Raw genomic sequence first — 22,481 nt, forward strand, 5'->3', positions numbered from 1 at the left:
ACTTTGACAAAGGTCCGACTGTAGCCTATCGTGATTGCGGTTTATCGTATCGCGATATTACTGCTCGCGTTGGTCGAGATCCAATGACTCTTAGCAGAATATGGAATCGGTGGGTTCAGGAGGTTAATACAGAACGCCGTGCTGGATCCCAACGGCCTCGTATCACTAGCAGTCGAGGTGACAGGTAACCTATCCGCATGGCTGTAACGGATCGTGCAGCCACGTCTCGATCCCTGAGTCAACAGATGGGGACGTTTGCAAGACAACAACCATCTGCACGAACAGATCGACGACATATGCCGCAGCATGGACTATCAGCTCGGAGAACACAGTTGCGGTTACCCTTGACGCTGCATCACAGACAGGAGCGCTTGCGATCGTGTACTCAACGACGAACCTGGTTGCACGAATGGCAAAATGTCATTTTTTCGGATGAATCCAAGTTCTGCTTACAGCATCGTGATGGTCGCATCGGTGTTTGGCGACATCACGATGAACGCACATTGGAAGCGTGCAATCGTCATCGCCATACTGGCGTATCACCCGGCTTGATAGTAAGGGGGGCCATTGCTTACACGCCTCGGTCGCCTCTTGTTCGCATTGACGGCACTTTGAACAGTGGACGTTACATTTCAGATGTGTGCGACCCGTAGCTCTACCCTTCATTCGGTCCCTGCGAAACCCTACATTTCAGCACGGCCGCATGTTGCAGGTCCTGTACGGGCCTTTCTGGATACAGAAAGTGTTCGACTGCTGCCCTGGCTAGCACATTCTCCAGATATCTCACCAATTGAAAACGTCTGGTCAATGGTGACCGAACAACTGGCCAATTCGCCAGTCACTACCCTTGATGAGCTGTGGTATCGTGTTGAAGCTCCATGGGCAGCTGTACCTATACACGCCATCCAAGCTCTGTTTGACTCAATTCCCATGGGTATCAAGGCCGTTATTACGGCCAGAGGTGGTTGTTCTGGGTACTGATTTCTCAGGATCTAAATAACCCAAATTGCTTGAAAATGTAATCACATGTCTGTTCTAGTATAATATATTTGTCCAATTAATACCCGTTTATCATCTGCATTTCTTCTTGGTGTAGCATTTTAATGGCCAGTAGTGTATTTATACCTTTTATGGCCTTCGATTGTTGTAACTGTACTCTGATTTCTCTATAAGTTGTAGATAATTTTCGCTTCGCGTACTATATACCCAGTACCTTAAGAATATCAAATACCGTATTCCAATAAAAAATGTCAGAAGCTTTCTCTATCTGTGCGGATGAAATAAAGTTAAGTTGACATTTTTATCTGTGTCAATCAGTTACTACACGTTAGTGTTTTGAAAGAGAAATCCATTGCATGATCCTGTGGAATACTGTTTCTTATATGTAGAGAAGTCCCTTGAAATGGTTAAGGGCCTTGCCATGTAATGTATTACTTGTTACAAATCTCTTCTTACACTAATGATTTTTTGCATTTTTTACAGTATGGCGATGTACATTTTCCAATTTTACCGAATTCTGAAGTGACTCTTTAAATAAAAAATAATCTCCGCTCACAGTCGCCCACGGAATGTAACGAATTAAAATAAAAGAAGAAAAAGTAACGAAATCCATTACATACAAAAATGGAGAGGATTTCGGACGCCGGGCGAAATTACATCCCTCTTTCTCTCGTAGACTCATCATAGAATCAAGGTAGACCACTCGTTGGAAAGACCTGTTACTTTTCACAGACGACATTTTGCAAACAGTAGTAACAGGAAAGATTTCACCACTATTTCCCATGGGAACCTGAATGACAGCTTTCTTTAAGTGAAATGCGTGATAATGCATACAGCCTACGGAAACTATGAGATAGCTGTAAACATCTCCAGACCGCAGTAAACATCTGAGGGTAATACGTTTTTCACATTTTGTTGTAAATTCATTACTTCCGCTTTAAGAGGAATACTCACTGCTTATTTCAAGCAGATATTCAACAGTATCCTGATGTACTAATCATTGTAGATCCTACACGTCATTTTTGCAAACCCCCTTCTAAGTTGCACCTGCATAAAGTTACACGTTCAGGATCTGTGAAGCCAGAAGCATTACAATTTGAGTATTTTTTCTGTCAGACGAGCGATGCGGCTGTTACCTCGACGGCCGCCGAGGCGCCCTCCAGCCTAGAAAGCGGCGCTTCTGGTGCAGAGGAGGCGCCGCCAGCAGCTCGCCGCAGACGCGGCTCTCGCCGTTGCTGGGCGGAACGGCTCGGCAGCAGAGTGGTGGTACGGCCCCAGGGTCGCCGGGGCTACCGCCTGATAACATTGTCCACAGGGAAACTTTGCAGACTGGAATGTCTAAGGAGGTCGAAGTCGCCTAACTCAGAGTGAAACGCCGAAGAAAAAAAGAATCCGTTCGTGTGCTCAACTCCGACTTCTTTTACGAGTACTTTATAGCTTTGTAGCTGGAAAGAGACCTTTGGAGATAAGAGAACCACGTGTATGAATATCAAGAGCTCAGATGGCAAACCAGTTCTAAGCAAAGAAGGGAAGGCAGAAAGGTGGAAGGAGTATATAGAAGGTTTATACAAGGGCGATGTACTTGAGGACAATATTATGGAAATGGAAGAGGATGTAGATGAAGACGAAATAGGAGATACGATACTGCGTGAAGAGTTTGACAGAGCACTGAAAGACCTGAGTCGAAACAAGGCCCCCGGAGTAGACAACATTCCATTAGAACTACTGACGGCCTTGGGAGAGCCAGTCATGACAAAACTCTACCAGCTGGTGAGCAAAGATGTATGAGACAGGAGAAATACCCTCAGACTTCAAGAAGAATATAATAATTCCAATCCCAAAGAAAGCAGGTGCTGACAGATGTGAAAATTACCGAACTATCAGTTTAATAAGTCACAGCTGCAAAATACTAACGCGAATTCTTTACAGACGAATGGAAAAACTGGTAGATGCGGACCTCGGGGAGGATAAGTTTGGATTCCGTCGAAATGTTGGAACACGTGAGGCAATACTGACCTTACGACTTATCTTAGAAGAAAGATTAAGAAATGGCAAACCTACATTTCTAGCATTTGTAGACTTAGAGAAAGCTTTTGACAATGTTGACTGGAATACTCTTTTTCAAATTCTAAAGGTGGCAGGGGTAAAATACAGGGAGCGAAAGGCTATTTACAATTTGTACAGAAACCAGATGGCAGTCATAAGAGTCGAGGGGCATGAAAGGGAAGCAGTGGTTGGGAAAGGAGTGAGACAGGGTTGTAGCCTCTCCCCGACGTTATTCAATCTGTATACTGAGCAAGCAGTAAAGGAAACAAAAGAAAAATTTGGAGTAGGTATTAAAATTCATGGAGGCGAAGTAAAATCTTTTAGGTTCGCCGATGACATTGTAATTCTGTCAGAGACGGCAAAGGACTTGGAAGAGCAGTTGAACGGAATGGACAGTGTCTTGAAAGGACGATATAAGATGAAGATCAACAAAAGCAAAACGAGGATAATGGAATGTACTCAAATTAAATCGGGTGATGCTGAGGGAATTAGATTAGGAAATGAGACACTTAAAGTAGTAAAGGAGTTTTGCTATTTAGGAAGTAAAATAACTGATGATGGTCGAAGTAGAGAGGATATAAAATGTAGACTGGCAATGGCAAGGAAAGCGTTTCTGAAGAAGAGAAATTTGTTAACATCGAATATAGATATATGTATCAGGAAGTCGTTTCTGAAAGTATTTGTATGGAGTGTAGCCATGTATGGAAGTGAAACATGGACGATAACTAGTTTGGACAAGAAGAGAATAGAAGCTTTCGAAATGTGGTGCTACAGAAGAATACTGAAGATAAGGTGGATAGATCACGTAACGAATGAGGAGGTATTGAATAGGATTGGGGAGAAGAGAAGTTTGTGGCACAACTTGACCAGAAGAAGGGATCGGTTGGTAGGACATGTTTTGAGGCTTCAAGGGATCACAAATTTAGCATTTGAGGGCAGCGTGGAGGGTAAAAATCGTAGAGGGAGACCGAGAGATGAGTACACTAAGCAGATTCAGAAGGATGTAGGTTGCAGTAGGTACTGGGAGATGAAGCAGCTTGCACAGGATAGAGTAGCATGGAGAGCTGCATCAAACCAGTCTCAGGACTGAAGACAACAACAACAACAGCTGGAAAAATAACTGACAGAACAAAGAGTGATTTTCTGAATTGTTTCTCACCCATGTCTCTAACCGCTACAGTGCGTCAATGTTTGTCGTCAAGACCTTATTCGTAACCGGCTATGAAAGACTTTGAATCTGAATAGTAATCTAACATAAATGAGCAAGCCGTGCAGTGAGCTATGTTTTGGGCAGTACATAGCTGAGCTTGGGCATATCAAGGAAATAATGTATCACGGCTAAATTGTTGCAGTGGGGTGTCCGGTGTTACTGATAGGAATCCACGTCATTTTTGTTTTCATGCCAGTTTCGGAGAAGTCATGTGACTCGTTTTAACTAAAGTCACTGTGATATATGTGAATGAACCTTCTGCTTATCGTACAATAAAATTTCAATGAAGATATTACATCAAATTTTATTGTTTTTGTTAATATATTTATAGATTTCTACACTATGAATTATTTATGAAAACGTACTGCTGTGGAGTATTTTATGTGTTGGAACTGGCTGAGAATTCATTAACAGACAGATCCTGTTAGGTAGGAGCTGATAATAGACTCCGACATAAGGTAATATACACTATTGGACATTAAAACTGCTATACCAAGAAGAAATGCAGGTGATAAACGGGTATTCATTGGGCAAATATATTATGCTAGAACTGACATGCGATTACATTTTCATGCAATTTGGAGGAATAGATCCTGAGAAATCAGTACCCAGAACAACCAACTATAGCCGTAATAACGGCCTTGATGCGACTGGGCATTGAGTCAAACAGAGCTTGGATGGCGTGTACAGGTACAGCTGCCCACGCACCTTTAACACGATACCACAGTTCATCTAGCGTAGTGACTAGCGTATTATGATGAGCCACTTGCTCGGCCACCATTGTCCAGACGTTTTCAGTTGGTGAGAGATCTGGAGAATGTGCTTGCCACGAGAGCAGTCGAACACTTTCTGTATCGAGGAAGGCCCGTACAGGACCTGCAACATGCGATCGTGCATTATCCTGTTGAAATGTAGGGTTTCGCAGGGATCGAATGAAGGGTAGAGCCACGGGTCGTAACCCTATCTGAAATGTAACGTCCACTGTTCAAAGTGCCGTCAATGCGAACAAGAGGTGACCGAGACGTGTAAGCAATGGCACCCCAGACCATCACGCCGGGTGATACGCGAGTATGGCGATGACGAATACACGCTGCCAAAGTGCGTTCACCGCCATGTTGTCAAACACGGATACGTCCGTCATGATGCTGTAATCAGAGCCTGGATTCATCCGAAAAAATGATATTTTGCCATTCGTGCACCCAGGTTCGTCTTTGAGTACACCATCGCAGGCGCTCCTGCCTGTGATGCTGCGCCAAGGGTAACCGCAGCCATGGTCTCCGAGCTGATAGGCCATGCTGCTGCAAACGTCGTCGAACTGTTCGTGCAGATGGTTGTTGTCTTGCAAACGTCCCCATCTGTTAACTCAGGGATCGAGACGTGGCTGCACGATCCCTTACAGCTGTGAGGATAAGATGCCTGTCATCTCGACTGCTAGTGAAACTAGGTCGTTGGTATCCAGCACGGCGTTCCGTTTTACCCTCCTGAACCAACAGATTCCATATTCTGCTAAAAGTCATTGGATCTCGACCATCGCGAGCAGCAATGTCGCGATACGATAAACCGCAATCGCGATAGGCTACAATCCGACCTTTATCAAAGTCGGGAACGTCGTGGTACGCATTTCTCCTCCTTACACGAGGCATCACAACAACGTTTCACCAGACAACGCCGTTCAAATGCTGTATGTTTATGAGAAATCGGTTGGAAACTTTCCTCATGTCAGCACGTTATAGGTGTCGCCACCGGCGTCAACCTTGTGTGAATGCTTTGAAAAGCTAATCATTTGCATATCACAGCATCTTCTTCCTGTCGGTTAAATTTCGCGTCTGTAGCACGTCATCTTCGTGATGTAGCAATTTTAATGGCCAGTAGTGCAGAAATTAGTGAACCGGTAATCAATGCGCTAATCGAAAACAGTGTAAGTTATAGTTAAAACTTTCAGTGACTTTCAAATGTGTCGCGAACCACGTGGAGATATACAAAAAATGTTATGGAATATCTCTACATAGCTTTGTATTATGTCAACGCAAACGTGAAAAATCACTATCTGTAAATGAAAGTGATATAATTAATTTCTCCAAGTTAGCGCAGATGTATAATACTGTTAGTTTATGGCATCAATAAGACACAATGAGTATGTGTGGTGTAAATTATGAAACGGGAACTCAAATCACACAAATTAAACATATTATATAGAGCCTCTTGGTACTTTGCAGAAACCACGTGTATCCAAAACTCAAGGAAACTCCTTAGTTTTCCATTTGAATCACCCCCAGCACATTCATATCTCACCTACCATCTAATCTCACCGCCCCCCCCCCCCCCCAGCCCTCTTCCATCCCTATACAAGCACACACATACACAAAAAAACGACAAACACTACACACAAATGTCTAAAGCTGCAAAAGGTAAATCTAACTGATTAAAACAGACAATTCCGAACCATCGATATACTCTAAGAAATATTCAGTTATACAGTGTAACGAGGCGATTACGATATTAGTATCAAATTACTATAAGAAACATCATTAATGTTGTAATGTAAGTAAACCGAATTTCCGAGGTCTAAGTTATTGAAACGGATTGGAATGCCAGGGTCATTATTTTGAGATATTGGGCCTATGGTTGGAAACTAATGTCTCCAGATCTTACTAGACTGATATGATTATTTCTGGCTTCTTAAAACAACAGGGGAACAGTGATTCAGTGAGTCAGAGGGGCATAGGCGCAATACCCGCCATGGTGGAATTTAGTGGCTACTGGTACACACTATCGGAGTGAGGTTGTCTGAGAGTGAATAAATCTGGCAAAATAAGGATTGAACATCACTCGTACCTAGATTTTTAACAATAATTCTCAGGAAAAGTAAATCTACCACTCACCTTCAATTCTGCTCGGCCAAAGGAGTAATGTATTGATCGTGCCACTGTTCACACTAAATAGAAATAAATTTAATTAAAATTTGTCCACCACAGTTCCAGAAAAACCAATAACAGTTTATCAAGGTGTATACATGTACATGTACATGTGTACAACACATGTAAGCTCTCGCTAAGGAATGCAGGCGTCCACTCGACCTTTTCACTGTGTCTTCTGGAGTTCAGCCCAACCGTGGTAAGTTCCACGAAAATATGTTTGTTTCAGGTGATATACTCGGCCACATTGCACACACTAACGTCACGACACCACTCACTTGAGCTTTGTATTGTGTCCTTTGCAGTGACTGTCTTCCAGTTCATACCGCTGCTAATATTCATGCAATATTTTTTATACCAACAAAATGTGTACATGTACCATGAATCACATTAAATTTTCTTTGTAGTTCACAAAGTGCAATTTACATTAATTTTATTTACAAGTGGTGTTATTGACAGAAGATGTCGTTGGTTAGAAGAAAGAAACTGTATCGCAGAAGTAGTACGTAGCCGTGTTTTTAAAATGTCAAGCCCTATAGTCTGATGCTTTCAGATACGTTACTTTTTCCTTTTTCAGTTTGGAACACTGATCGCTGTTACCTGGGTTATTATCGTATTACCTAGTCTAAACAAAACAGTCCTACCCTAGGCACGGATCAGATAAGAGAAAACACCAAACAAACAAAACAAAATTCGCGTTAGCGAAAATAAAACATATGCATCAAAATTGCATGTAGCATATAGGTATGACCCAAAGAAAAGCACAGCATAGTTCGCCCAATTCATGGTAATGTTTAGACATACATAAAGAATTGTATTCCATTCATTCAGTCACTTTTCTTTCAGTGACAACCATTTACTTCCAGCATTAATCACTATAACTTACATTAAATAGACCGTTATGAAGATAGTGTACATGTATAAAATAAAAGTCAAGAAAAACTGCTTCTGGTTTGACATCAGTTTAACCTAGCAGCTAAGAATGTTCTCTTACGTATTATTTATATACAGTTATTTACAAATGATACACCGGTACTATACGACCCGTGAGTTCCACTGACTACATGAGCATTTAAATAAATTGAATATCTCTCTCTTCAACTGACATGTGCAACTGCTCATTAGTTCCTATGCATATGTTATGTCGCGTAATCCCCACCGCGCTTTTGACAGATACAATGTGATTCTCACTATTAGTTTCTGCAGCTGAAAATATTTTTACTTTATCCACCCTAATCTATTACGTGGGGATTCGCATGACACTAAAAGATTTCGTGTTGTGCTGTGATCTTTAATTTGCAAACTATTTATGTGTAATCCTAATCTGGATTGTTAGAAATGGAATACGGTATCATTACTGTAACTAATTATAAAATTAAACATGTCTTTCTCTGCTTTCATCTCTGAAATGCACTGAAAATTACTCTTATTACACGTACAGAAATTATAGTATGCTATGTTTGCTAAACGTAAAAGCTGCAGTGGATTTTTTTTAAAATATATGAACACTATTGATTGCCACGACTAATACGAGAGCAAGAAACTAAAAATGAAGTATGATTTTTGTACTATTAGCCAGAACAGATTTCACCACAGCAGTCTTTGATATCACACAAGTAAAATTTTATAACTCTGATTTACGTAAATTATATACGCCCATGTTATTGTAATAGCAGTTGTCGACGTCGACCTGAAAATGACATAATAAAATCCACCATTCAACTCTAGGTCTCCGGGAAGCTGAAAGAAATAATTTTAATGTACCGTTACCTGCCGGCTGATGGCGGGAAAACTGCTTTCATTCAATTTAATTTGAATTTGCCACAGGAGCGGATCCCGCGATCTCTGCACAGCTCTGCCTCATGAAAAATTCTCAATATGCTGAAAACGGCTAAAACTGTGTAATGAAATACTGGGCAAGCTAGCAAAAAATTATACAAATATTTTTAACAAGCTCGATATTAAAAAGTCAACATAAATAACATTTTCATTCATCAGCCTTCATCTGTGCCTTTCTCGATCAAGGAACAAATGAAAGCTAACCGAGCATTCAATCAAGCGTTACAGGCTCTTACAGCTTCAACAGCTACAAGAAGACAGAGAGAGTGGTGTTTTAACCTCCACTATTTATAGGCAATAATATGCATCTTTTTATCTTTTCTAATTATCATTGTCTGCTTCGATTTCTATATTCAACGACCACAGACGTTATTTGCAAAATATAGATACATAATTATAGATACATAATTATTGCACAAACATAAAAATGCAAAAAGATTATTCCTCTACATAATCGACAACTGTTCATAAAGAAATGAAATAATAATAATAATAATAATAATAATAATAATAATAATAATAATAATAATGCAGATAAATGTTTCTTTTTTCACATGTATTACAACGATTTTGTGAAGGTCTTGCCGGTAGATTTCACAGCGATTTGCTTCCAAATTCAATCCAGTGTCCTTGTTTTGCCATTGTTTATGGAATGAATAGGTCACACATTCTTATGGAAAAGAAAATTGCCTCTGAATATTTATGACTCTTTAAGGCTGTAGCCTTTCGCCCCTACTCTTCAATCTGTACATCGGGGAAGCAATGATGGAAATAAAAGAAAGGTTCAGGAGTGGAATTAAAATACAAGGTGAAAGGATATCAATGATACCATTCGCTGATGACATTGCTATCCTGAGTGAAAGTGAAGAAGAATTAAATGATCTGCTGAACGGAATGAACAGTCTAATGAGTACACAGTATGGTTTGAGAGTAAATCGGAGAAAGACGAAGGTAATGAGAAGTAGTAGAAATGAGAACAACGAGAAACTTAACATCAGGATTGATGGTCACGAAGTCAATTAAGTTAAGGAATTCTGTTACCTAGGCAGTAAAATAACCAATGACGGACGGAGCAAGGAGGACATCAAAAGCAGACTCGCTATGGCAAAAAAGGCATTTCTGGCCAAGAGAAGTCTACTAATATCAAATACCGGCTTTAATTTGAGGAGGAAATTTCTGAGGATGTACGTCTGGAGTACAGCATTGTATGGTAGTGAAACATGGACTGTGGGAAAACCGGAACAGAAGAGAATCGAAGCATTTGAGATGTGGTGCTATAGACGAATGTTAAAAATTAAGTGGACTGATAAGGTAAGGAATGAGGAGGTTCTACGCAGAATCGGAGAGGAAAGTAATATGTGGAAAACACTGATAAGGAGAAGGGACAGGATGATAGGACATCTGCTAAGACATGAGGGAATGACTTACATGGTACTAGAGGGAGCTGTAGAGGGCAAAAACTGTAGAGGAAGACAGAGATTGGAATACGTCACGCAAATAATTGAGGACGTAGGTTGCAAGTGGTACTGTGAGATGAAGAGGTTAGCACAGGAAAGGAATTCGTGGCGGGCAGCATCAAACCAGTCAGTAGACTGATGACAAAAAAAAAACTCTTTACAAGGATAATGTCGCTGCTTTCCACTCTGAATTATTCAGTCGATGGTTGCACCTCGTTATGGATTTCACAGACATGAGCTTCCTTTCGTGAGGGTCGGTATTTGTCAGTCTGAACTTACTCTACAGTAAAATGACACACACTAATATATGTACAAGCAAACGTTTACAGGACATTAACACTAACTCAAGTTAGGTTATTAGAAAATTACCTGTTCAACAGAAAAAGGTATCAGTCCTCATTTTTGTCTTGTAGTTCTGAGTGCCAGAGTGAAGCACTCTTCTCACTGTACTTTGGCTCATGCTTCACAAAAGAAATACTCCATGTCGCGGTACTCAGAATTGGGAGTTTGGTTAAATCCTGTATATGCACTGATTAATAAAAAAATAAATACTGAATACTGGAATATTATTTACTGTGTTAAATATCGTGGGCTATCATGAGACTCTGAAATAACCCAATACCACGATAACATACGTACGGACTTCGGCTATTCCAAAGTTCGCACGAAATAACATTTTATATACACCGCGCGACTCACCGCCTTCTAACAGATAGTTCGCGCGAGCACTGCTGTTATGGAGAGAAAATATGCATGCCTTTACGCAAACTGTAACGATTAATTTGGTTCTCAGAGGCTACTGGTCATTTATGTACCAAGTTTCACAAAGAAACTGAGATTTTTTTTATGCTTATTAAAGGGAATTTTTTTCTGTATTTACTATTCGTTATGCACAAGGCAAGAACTGAGGACAATCTCATCTGCCATTAAGTGGCCAGTCTTAAACATACTGAACACATTCAGTACGAAAACATTAATGAATGGAATCTGTCTTTACTTTACTAGCTTTGAAACTATTAAAAGATCAAAATAGAGAAGTCTCCCACATTTACATTTAGTATTACAGACTGAATTTCTAACAAAAAATATCGTCAACATAATAGACGACCAAATGCTGCTAGAGAAAGAGGGCTTCCCGCAACACGAAGTTCTGAAATAGAATCATTAATTACAATTAATGGTGGCTATTATGGGAGGTTCTCACTTCTTCAATAACCAACACTTTCTAATAACAATTGGACATATATTATGATAACTTACAGACAGACTTACATTAAATACCAGACTGTGATACAATGGCGGCCTTCCGCTAGACGAAACAAGCTAGGAAAAAAAAGAGTCTAACACAAAAAATTATCTCTGTTCTTCTCCATCTACACTATACAGATATCATAAACAAAAGACTATTTGTTATAAGCATCACTGTTTGCGATCTTTACAGATAATAAACTACACTTTTTAATATTTGATATTCATGGCGCACATGGACGCAGTCTTTCAATGATTTCCTTTCACACTTCACTATTTTTTAACACACAAACACTCTTTTAATTTTTCTCGAAATCTCAATTTATGTGACGTTCCGTCACTTGGGCCCGTACTTAACATTGTTTACCTTTTTACGTACAGTCTCACTACCACATCACAGCATTAGTTAAGTGTTCATGTTCACATGAGTATGGTAGCTACATTTGAATTCAATTCACAGTTATATGTCTCATTTACAGTTGATGTGTTATAGACATGTTTCGATCTCTCCTCATCATACATAACACATTAGTACATTTACTAGGTCTAACTAAACTTTTTAGCAAGAATGTGAACAATCCAGAATCATACAGACCCAATACGAATTTGCTTATGCTCCCCCATCTTGGTTGCAGTCGTAAGGAAAATCGGACCAAAACCCCGCCCAGAGCCTTCGGATTGTTGACCAAGGTTTTTATATTCTTAGTTACATTTATGCTGATAGTACAGCAATTGAATTAATCAACCAAGAAACATATACATAAACATCACAACAAGAAATAGATAGTAATTGATATTACGTACACAGTACGTTTGATTTGAAATATTAATGTTCATCTTCATGAAGAAATATTTGTCGGTGCATGCAATATACATAACTGTCTTGCACACAATTCGCATAGTTTACAAAATTATTTGTGATATACATTTGGTTTTACATATGAAGTCAGTTTTTCAGTTTCCGTGTTCTTTCCACATTATGTTTGTTACAAGTTTACATCGTACTTCGTAATTATTATTTCATCATAAACAGTAGATACAGTTCGAAGTTTCACCAAAGTAAGTGTCGTCAGTGATGGTGTAGTGGTTGAGATGTCGGCGAATCATTGCTGCACGACGACAGAAGCATGTACAGCAGCCTGCCGCAAGTAATGAAAGTTCGTTCAGTGGCGCCGTAGTGTTCACACCCACAGCTAACGATCAGTCGCCACGCGCGGCGCATCAGCTGGGCAGTCAGGAATGTCGGCCAGCCGCTTGCCTCGCGGTCAACATCAAAATATTCGACAGAGTATCAGTTCATCAGCAAGGCAGGAGAAATACACATATCAAAGGTGCTGAAAGAAATGTTATTAATTTTTCAAGTACTCTTCAGTCATTCATGTATACTAGTTTTTGTCTGCACTGATGTAATGTACGAACATACGACATCCAGTTCCTTTTAAGTTTATGGTTCGAACTCACACATTAAACTATTTCAACTTAATAATTGCTATTTGTTAAGTGTTCACTACTCTGCACTACACACTGTCACTCTGGCAAGTGTCCTTGTGAGTACATTGTTGTGACATTTTTTCACTTTGCTATGCTGACACTACGTCGCTCCTCGCGTTCGTGTGTCGACCCCATAATCTGCAGTTCGCTGTGCGCTACCCATAGCATCCTATCACAGTACACTTGGGATATTCCGTCCATAGGAAGTTTGTCTTGTCCACATAAACATTTCCTCACACTATGAATGTGAGTACTGTTTGCATATTAAATTATATACCTTGCAGTAGGCACCACCACGTATGCAGCTAATTTTATTTACATTAACTCACTGTACTTGAACAACAGTGACACCTGCGAAATGCAGTCAACACTCACTGCGTTAGCACACAGTCTAATGTTCACTTTTCAAATCATATTCCAAGTAGTGATTCACCTTACCCATATTCCACTATATACGCGTCCAGATAGTTTGATTTTCAAATAGGAACATATTAGCAAATATTGTTGTTGTAGTTTTTGTGTCCAGTCCTGAGACTGGTTTGATGCAGCTCTCCACGCTACTCTATCCTGTGCAAGCTTCTTAATCTCCCAGTACTTACTGCAACCTACATCCTTCTGAGTCTGCTTAGTGTATTCGTCTCCTGGTCTCCCTCTACGATTTTTACCCTCCACGCTGCCCTCCAATGCTAAATTTGTTATCCCTTGATGCCTCAGAACATGTCCTACCAAACGGTCTCTTCTTCTTGCCAAGATGTGCCACAAACTCCTCTTCTCCCCAATTCCATTCAATACCTCCTCATTAGTTATGTGATCTACCCATCTAATCTTCAGCATTCTTCTGTAGCACCACATTTCGAAAGCTTCTATTCTCTTCTTGTTCAAACTATTTATCGTCCATGTTTCACTTTCATACATGGCTGCACTCCAAACAAATACTTTCAGAAACGACTTCCTGATACATAAATCTATATTCGATGTTAACAAATTTCTCTTCTTCAGAAACGCTTTCCTTGCCATTGCCAGTCTACATTTTATATCCTCTCTACTTCGACCATCATCAGTTATTTTACTTCCTAAATAGCAAAACTCCTTTACTATTTAAGTGTCTCATTTCCTAATCTAATTCCCTCAGCATCACCCGACTTAATTCGACTACATTACATTATCCTCGTTTTGCTTTTGTTGATGTTCATCTTATATCCTCCTTTCAAGACACTATCCATTCCGTTCAACTGCTCTTCCAAGTTCTTTGCTGTCTCTGACAGAATTACAATGTCATCGGCGAACCTTAAAGTTTTTATTTCTTCTCCATGGATTTTAATACCTACTCCCAATTTTTCTTTTGTTTCCTATATTGCTTGCTCAATATACAGATTGAATAACATCGGAAATATGCTTCAACCCTGTCTCACTCCGTTCCCAACCACTGCTTCCTTTTCATGTCCCTCGACTCTAGTGACTGCCATCTCATTTCTGTACATATTGTAAATAGCCTTTCGCTCCCTGTATTTTACCCCTACCATCTTTAGAATTTGAAAGAGAGCATTGCAGTCAACATTGTCGAAAGCTTTCTCTAAGTCTACAAATGCTAGAAACGTAGGTTTGCCTTTTCTCAACCTAGCTTCTAAGATAAGGCGTAAGGTCAGTATTGCCTCACGTGTTCCAACATTTCTACGGAATCCAAACTGATCTTTCTCGAGGTCGGCTTCTACCAGTTTTTCCATTCGTCTTTTAATAATTCGCATTAGTATTTTGCAGCTGTGACTTAACTGGTAGTTCGGTAATCTTCACATCTGCTTTCTTTGTGATTGGAATTATTATATTTTTCTTGAAGTCTGAGGGAATTTCGCCTTTCTCATACATCTTGCTCACCAGATGGCAGAGTTTTGACAGGACTGGCTCTCCCAAGGCCGTCATTAGTTCCAATGGAATGTTGTCTACTCCCGGGGCGTTGTTTCGACTCAAGTCCTTCAGTGCTCTGTCAAACTCTTCACGCAGTATCGTATCTCCCATTTCATCTTCATCTACGTCCTCTTCAATTTCCATATAGTGTCCTCAAGTACATCGCCCTTGTATAGACCCTCTATATACTCCTTCCACCTTTCTGCTTTCCCTTCGTTGCTTAGAACTGGGTTTCCATCTGAGCTCTTGATATTCATACAAGTGGCTCTCTTTTCTCCAAAGGTCTCTTTAACTTTCCTGTAGGCAGTATCTATCTTACCCCTACTGAGATAAGTCTCTACATCCTTACATTTGTCCTCTAGCCATCCCTGCTTAGTCATTTTGCACTCCCTGTCGATCTCAGTTTTAGACGTTTGTATTCCTTTTTGCCTGCTTCATTTATTGCATTTTTATATTTTCTCCTTTCATCAATTAAATTCAGTATTTCTTCTGTTACCCAAGGACTTCTACTAGCCCTTGTCTTTTTACCTACTTGATCCTCTGCCGCCTTCACTACTTCATCCCTCAGAGCTACCCAATCTTCTTTTACTGTGTTTCTTTCCCACATTCCTGTCAATTGTTCCCTTGTGCTCTCCCTGAAACTCTGTACAACCTCTGGTTTAGTCAGTTTATCCAGGTCCCATCTCCTTAAATTCACACCTTCTTGCAGTTTCTTCAGTTTTCATCTACAGTTCATAACCAATAGACTGTGGTCAGACTCCACATCTGCCCCTGGAAATGCCTTACAATTTAAAACCTGGTTCCTAAATCTCTGTCTTACTATTATATAATCTATCTGATACCTTTTAGTATCTCCAAGATTCTTCCATGTATACAACCTTCTTTTATGATTCTTGAACCAAGTGTTAGCCATGATTAAGTTATGCTCTGTGCAAAATTCTACCAGGCGGCTTCCTCTTTCATTTCTCTCTCTCAATCCATATTCACTCACTATGTTTCCTCCTCTCCCTTTTCCTACTCTCGAATGACTATTAAATTTTCGTCTCCCTTCACTACCTGAATAATTTCTTTTATCTCATCATACATTTCATCAATTTCCTTATCATCTGCAGAGCTAGTTGGCATATAGACTTGTACCACTGTCGTAGGCATGGGCTTCGTGTCTATCTTGGCCACAATAATGCGTTCACAATGCTGTTTGTAGTAGCTTACCGCACTCCTATTTTTTTATTCAGTATTAAACCTACTCCTGCATTACCCTTATTTGGTTTTGTATTTATAACCCTGTATTCACCTGACCAAAAGTTTTGTTCCTCCTGCCACCGAACTTCACTAATTCCCACTATATCTAACTTTAACCTATCCATTTCCCTTTTTAAATTTTCTAACCTACTTGCCGATTAAGGGATCTGACATTCCACGCTCCGATCCGTAGAACGCCAGTTTTTTTTCCTGATAACGACGTCCTCTTTAGTAGTCCCCGCCCGGAGATCCGAATTGAGGACTATTTTACCTCTGGAATATTTTACCCAAGAGGACGCCATCATCATTTAACCATACAGCAAAGTTGCATGCCCTCGGGAAAAATTACGGCTGTAGTTTCCCCTTGCTTTCAGCCGTTCACAGTACCAGCACAGCAAGACCGTTTTTGTTAGTGTTACAAGGCCAGATCAGTCAATCATCCAGACTGTTGCCCCTGCAACTACTGAAAAGGCTGCTGACCCTCTTCAGGAGCCACACGTTTGTCTGGCCTCTCAACAGATACCCATCCGTTGTGGTTGCACCCACAGTACGGCCACCTGTATCGCAGAGGCACGCAAACCTCCCCACCAATTTCAAAGTCCATGGTTCATGGGGATAGGTAGCACGTATTACTATGTAATTTGAAAGCCATGTTTCTTATGTAGCCTAAGTAATATATATAGCACATATAACTTAGGCTATATAAGAAACATGGCTTACAAATTACATAGTAATATTTAATACATTGGATAAATACAGTCTACATCATATTCTAATTTTTGAAACAACCTTTTTAGTTTAATTTCATTTCTTTGTTCTAAATCCTTAAATAAAATATTTGTCTGTTCACTCAGGGAATCGGACAATTCTTTTTTCAATTCTTTTTTCCATTCTTGCATCTGATTACTTAGGATATTAACTTGAGCCTCTAGTTTTGTGTTTTGCAAATCTAACTTAGCGTTTAATTCTGCCTTCAGTTCGTCCTGTTTTGTGTTCTGTGATTCAAACTGCGCTTTGATAAACCTCATTAATTCGCCTAAATCTGGCCCCTGTTTTTCAATTCACATAGCCCCGATAGACCCTACGGACTATTGTTTCTTTTCCATTGTGTTTTGTTTTGCCTTTAATCTAGTTATCATTAAAAGTACACTCGCTTATTTCGACAGCCCACCACACTTCACAAACAATCATGGGTCAGTAGTAGCACACCCGGCGTCGGTGGAAAGCGGCGTCGGCACCGATGTACGGTGGCTTGGTGTACGGCGGTGTCGGTGTTGACGTACGGTGGCGTCGGCGTTGGTGTGCGGCGGCGTCTGCGATTTGAGACTAACTGCAGCGTTGTGGGATTTTCTTGATTCTCTTAACCATTTCACCGCTTATCAACACGATATTTCTGAATAAGTATAGTGGAATCGCTCTTCAGCCTCGCTGTTATTGGTTGCTATGGTAACTCCAACTGTTTTTTTTTTCTTCCTTTTTTTCTCTTTTTCTTATAACTTCCTTAATATTACCTCTTCTTTCTCAGGTCCTCTCTTTACGGTCGCCACGTTCTTGCGGTGGCCAGGTGTAATGTTAAGCGTTTTCGTGGACGTACTTATTGAAGAATGCTGGTTCTGCTTTCTTGCAGCGCTGGTGTCTTCTGCTAGCACCGGACGCTTCTCCGAAGATTTCACTGCTAGGAAGGGCAAATTGTCACTCTCTCTCTCTCTCTCTCTCTCTCTTCTTATTTACAAATACGCTACTCGTGGAATTTCATTTAATGCACCAGAACATATTTATTTCCACTTCGTACAAAAAAACAACTAAACTTTATGACGTAAGCCCACACATTACAGGGCACCCAAAATCAGTTATTTACACATTTTTTGAACACAAATAATACATAAGCTTTTTTGTGGCTGACTATCCACGACCAGTCCACGTACTCTCAACAGCAGTTCAGCGTCTGCTAAAAAGTCATTATCTCTAGTCACTCCATTTGTTTTTCAACAATACAAAGCAACATTAATCTTTGCAGCCGGCCACGGAGCTTCCGGGCCATTTGTTTATTCTTGGCAGGTCGCGCTCAACACTTGCCAGCGCCGACGAATTATCTCCCTTCCAGTTTCGCCTGTACAAACAATAAATGGGTGGAGTATCCCATGCTCATCCTTACGCCCTGCTTTAAAATAACGAGTGTTCGAAACGGCTGGAACACAAGTGTCTCCAGACTTTCGTAAAATTCTGGGGGCACTACATATCCTTCCTCTTAGCTCGAACACTTGTTATTTTGCACACCATATGTTTTAACAATTTTTTCTTAACACTTATCTTGTTATTTTGTACTACATAAAAACATTAGGTACATAAACTCTCTTCCATCTCCGGTATTTAATTAAGCTGTTGGTAATACCTTTCACAGACATAGTAGTATGATAAACGAATAGTACAACAAGTATTACCTATTTCCAATAAATTTATCTACACTTTCGTCCAAGATGGGGCCAAAATAAATCACTCCCCTTAGCCAGTTTCAAAGTTCAGGTGTTATTCTGAGTAGGGTCTTTACTTTTTTTTAAGAAACTGTTGCAATGATAACCACCTGTTTTCCGCGTCTGCAAATAATTAGTTGTACTTGGGATTTTCTCTTTTTTCTATCTCCTCTTTTCCATTTAAAAAATTTTAGAATTCAAATTTACCAGGAGAAACGTTCCACTGCAATTTCAGGTCACTATACCAACGTTTCCGTTTGGGTTGCCGGCCGCGGTGGTCTCGCGGTTCTAGGCGCGCTGTCCGGAACCGTGCGACTGCTACGGTCGCAGGTTCGAATCCTGCCTCGGGCATGGATGTGTGTGATGTCCTTAGGTTAGTTAGGTTTAAGTAGTTCTAAGTTCTAGGGGACTAATGACCACAACAGTTGAGTCCCATAGTGCTCAGAGCCATTTTGAACCTTTTGGGTTCTAATCTACGTATGGGTTGATACTATGGAAACATCATCTTCCTCATCCTTGGTAGGTACACCCCTTCCATTTATACTAAACTATGGTACAGGTCAATCCCCTTTTTCGTGTTTTTCGGGCCTCTGCCCACACAGTATAGGAGAGCTCCCTCTGGGTCTGCCTACCCGCCTCTCTTTCTCTCATTTCATCTATATCGAATGCGCTCTTTTCATCTTCTCTAACAATGACTCCTAGTCTTGCCTCTTGCGCACTCCTCTGCACACTATTTTATTTAAAATTTCCTGGTAAAATTTCTATCTACCTCTCCTTTCCTCCTCCTGAGTGCTTCAGCCTGTTGTTGTTGTTGTTGCGGTCTTCAGTCCTGAGACTGGTTTGATGCAGCTCTCCATGCTGCTCTATCGTGCCTTGCCGGCCGCGGTGGTCTAGCGGTTCTAGGCGCTCAGTCCGGAACCGCGTGACTGCTACGGGCGCAGGTTCGAATCCTGCCTCGGGCATGGATGTGTGTGATGTCCTTAGGTTAGTTAGGTTTAAGTAGTTCTAAGTTCTAGGGGACTGATGACCACAGATGTTAAGTCCCATAGTGCTCAGAGGCATTTGAAACATTTCTATTGTGCCTTAGCCTACCCACTTAAATTCTTCGCTTGTTCATTGCTTACAGCTCACTTATATAGCCTTAATAATAAAATATGTTTCGTCCATGGTTGTAACTTGATTTCTTTTCATCGGGCTATTCGGTTTGCACAATTCTATTATTCATCAGAAACTTATTTGACTCGCTACCTCCGACTTAATATCTGTACTACTATAGCCCTGAACACAGATCGATATACACCTAGTCCTCCCTTGTTCCTTTAGCTTAAGCTTACTATACCATTTCACTTGAGATGTGCAACCGTCATTACTTCGCACATGTGCTCGAGCCCTTCCTGTGCACTACCTCCCCCCTTATCTGTGACGGTTGTTACATCTCCCTGTGTATTACTTGTCTGCGTCGTTGTGTTTAATTGATTGAGTGTTGAAGTGTGATCGTGAGTACTGATTCTTCGGTCCACTAAGGTTCTTAGTTGAAAATTTTTAGAAATTACGGAAAAGAGAAGGACTTCAGCGATAGAAGTATATGAATGTGGACAGAGGGAAAGATAGATTGAGACTCTTAAGAGCAGTAATAAAGGAAATAAAAGAATTGATTGCTAAGATCGAAGAAAGAAAGAAGACAGCCCCAAAGACATGAAACCCTTCCCACCCCCCTTCCCCAGGATCCCCACTTCGCCGGTACTTAAGTGAGAAGCCGCAGGAGGTATAATGTTCGGCGTCTCCTGCAGAACGGACATTCTCACCGTCACCTTTGAAGTCCCGAAGAAAATATCTTAGCGACTCCTATTGAACGGCAAATGATGAAGAACCTGTCACACTTGTTTGAGAGGGTTGTATGAAGTACGTGGTGTCGTAACATTACGAGTCACGATAGCTGTAACGGAACTTGAATAGCGTAAAGTTATCGTTAAAAACGTACGCCGCGCGATTTGTTACGATTTGGTCGGTCATAATAATAGTAACATGCTTTTGAATACAATTGAAATATAACGGTGATACCTGTTTAGTGTTACTGGAAATAATATGTAGTAAATTAATGAGTAAGGTAGCCGATCCTATAAGAAGAGGTAAAATTGGGCATATTAAGGTGTTTTGCTTTATATCGACTAAGCCGATGACACGGCGTCTTTTTTTTTTCGTTTACTCTTACAAAAAAAAAGAAAAAAAAAGTAAAGAAGTGCTAATTGTGCGTTGTGAAAAGTAGAGGGGCAAATTTCAAATAGCTACGGTGTATAATCAGACTAACTAACGGACATTCAGTTACGCGAAATCGCGGATAGCTAAGTGTGGTCATTAAATTGAGAACACCTACAGGGCGGCCATTTCCGGTATAAGTCTCACGAGGGACACGGTATTGAGACTGTTCTTTTTTTATTATATCGTGGAGAGCGGGCTTCAATTTATAAAAAGGAGGAAAGCTGAATCATTATCATTAACAAGCAACCAAAACTGTTCATCAAAGAGTTTCGGTGAATGAGTGGTGAATGCGAAATGAAACTGTGAACGAAGTTATGTTAAATAAAACAGAAGAGACAAGACAATTCTTCTCGTTGTACGAAGCCATTATAGACAATCGTTATGCTAATTTCCCTTGAAGGGATCTCGTTAAGAGTTAAGTTGTGGGGACCTGGTCAACAGGGGATTGTTCGTAGATACTAACTACTGCAGCTATTCTGGAATCAGGTGCTACCGTGACCGCTGTGTGTTGTCAATGGCTGAAGGTCATCATATCTCATGCTCTAAGATCGACGCGCCTTTCCTCTTTGTATAACAGCGTCTCACGACAACGGCGACGACGAAGGAAGATACGGTAGATGTGGCGCCACAAGGTGCGGCTCGATCGAGGAGGATTGCTGCATCGAGTCGAGTGTCATCCGGATTCACGAACCCTAGAGTTGGAAAATATTGTAGCAGCCAGTCAATCTGTCCAATGAGAGAAGTATTCTTCAATAATCGATAAAAGTGTGCGATACTACCAGGTATGATTAAAATAACAGTTTAATTATAAAAAAAGGAAGTTGAGAGTTGTGATTTTGGTAGGTAAATATATATAAATACATAGTGAAAATAGGTGTATGTCTTGGTAGTGAATAATCGTGTCAAAACGAACGAAGAGAATACATGATAATGTGCAGTTGAGTAGAGTAATGAGTAGAGAGAGAGAGAGAGGAAAGTGAAGAGGATATGGATGATGGATCCCATGAGCTCAATGTGGGACAGGAGACATGTACAGATAATAATACAGTTCTTGATTTAGAGCCGTTAGGAGAATCAAATACAATGATAAGTAAGGTAAGCAGCGTAGGAGAACATAAAGATCTTGAGGTTTCGGAAGTAGATCAGCAAGTTGATCCTCAAAATGGAAATATTAATCAAAAAATGTTTGATATGATGGTATAAATAAATACTCAACTGGGTGTAATGAATGGAAGACTTGGGTCACTAGAAAAAGATAATAAGCAATTAAAAGAGGAAAATCAAAAGTTAAATGAAAATTTTGAGGCCAAATTTGGTTCATTAGAAGTCAAAATGGATTCTTTGGAAAGCAAAGTGAACACCTATGATTATAAACTGGAAAATACTAAGAAAGAATTAAAGG

Source organism: Schistocerca gregaria, chromosome 3, assembly GCF_023897955.1.
Source record: "Schistocerca gregaria isolate iqSchGreg1 chromosome 3, iqSchGreg1.2, whole genome shotgun sequence".
Classification (NCBI taxonomy): Eukaryota; Metazoa; Arthropoda; class Insecta; order Orthoptera; family Acrididae; genus Schistocerca; species Schistocerca gregaria.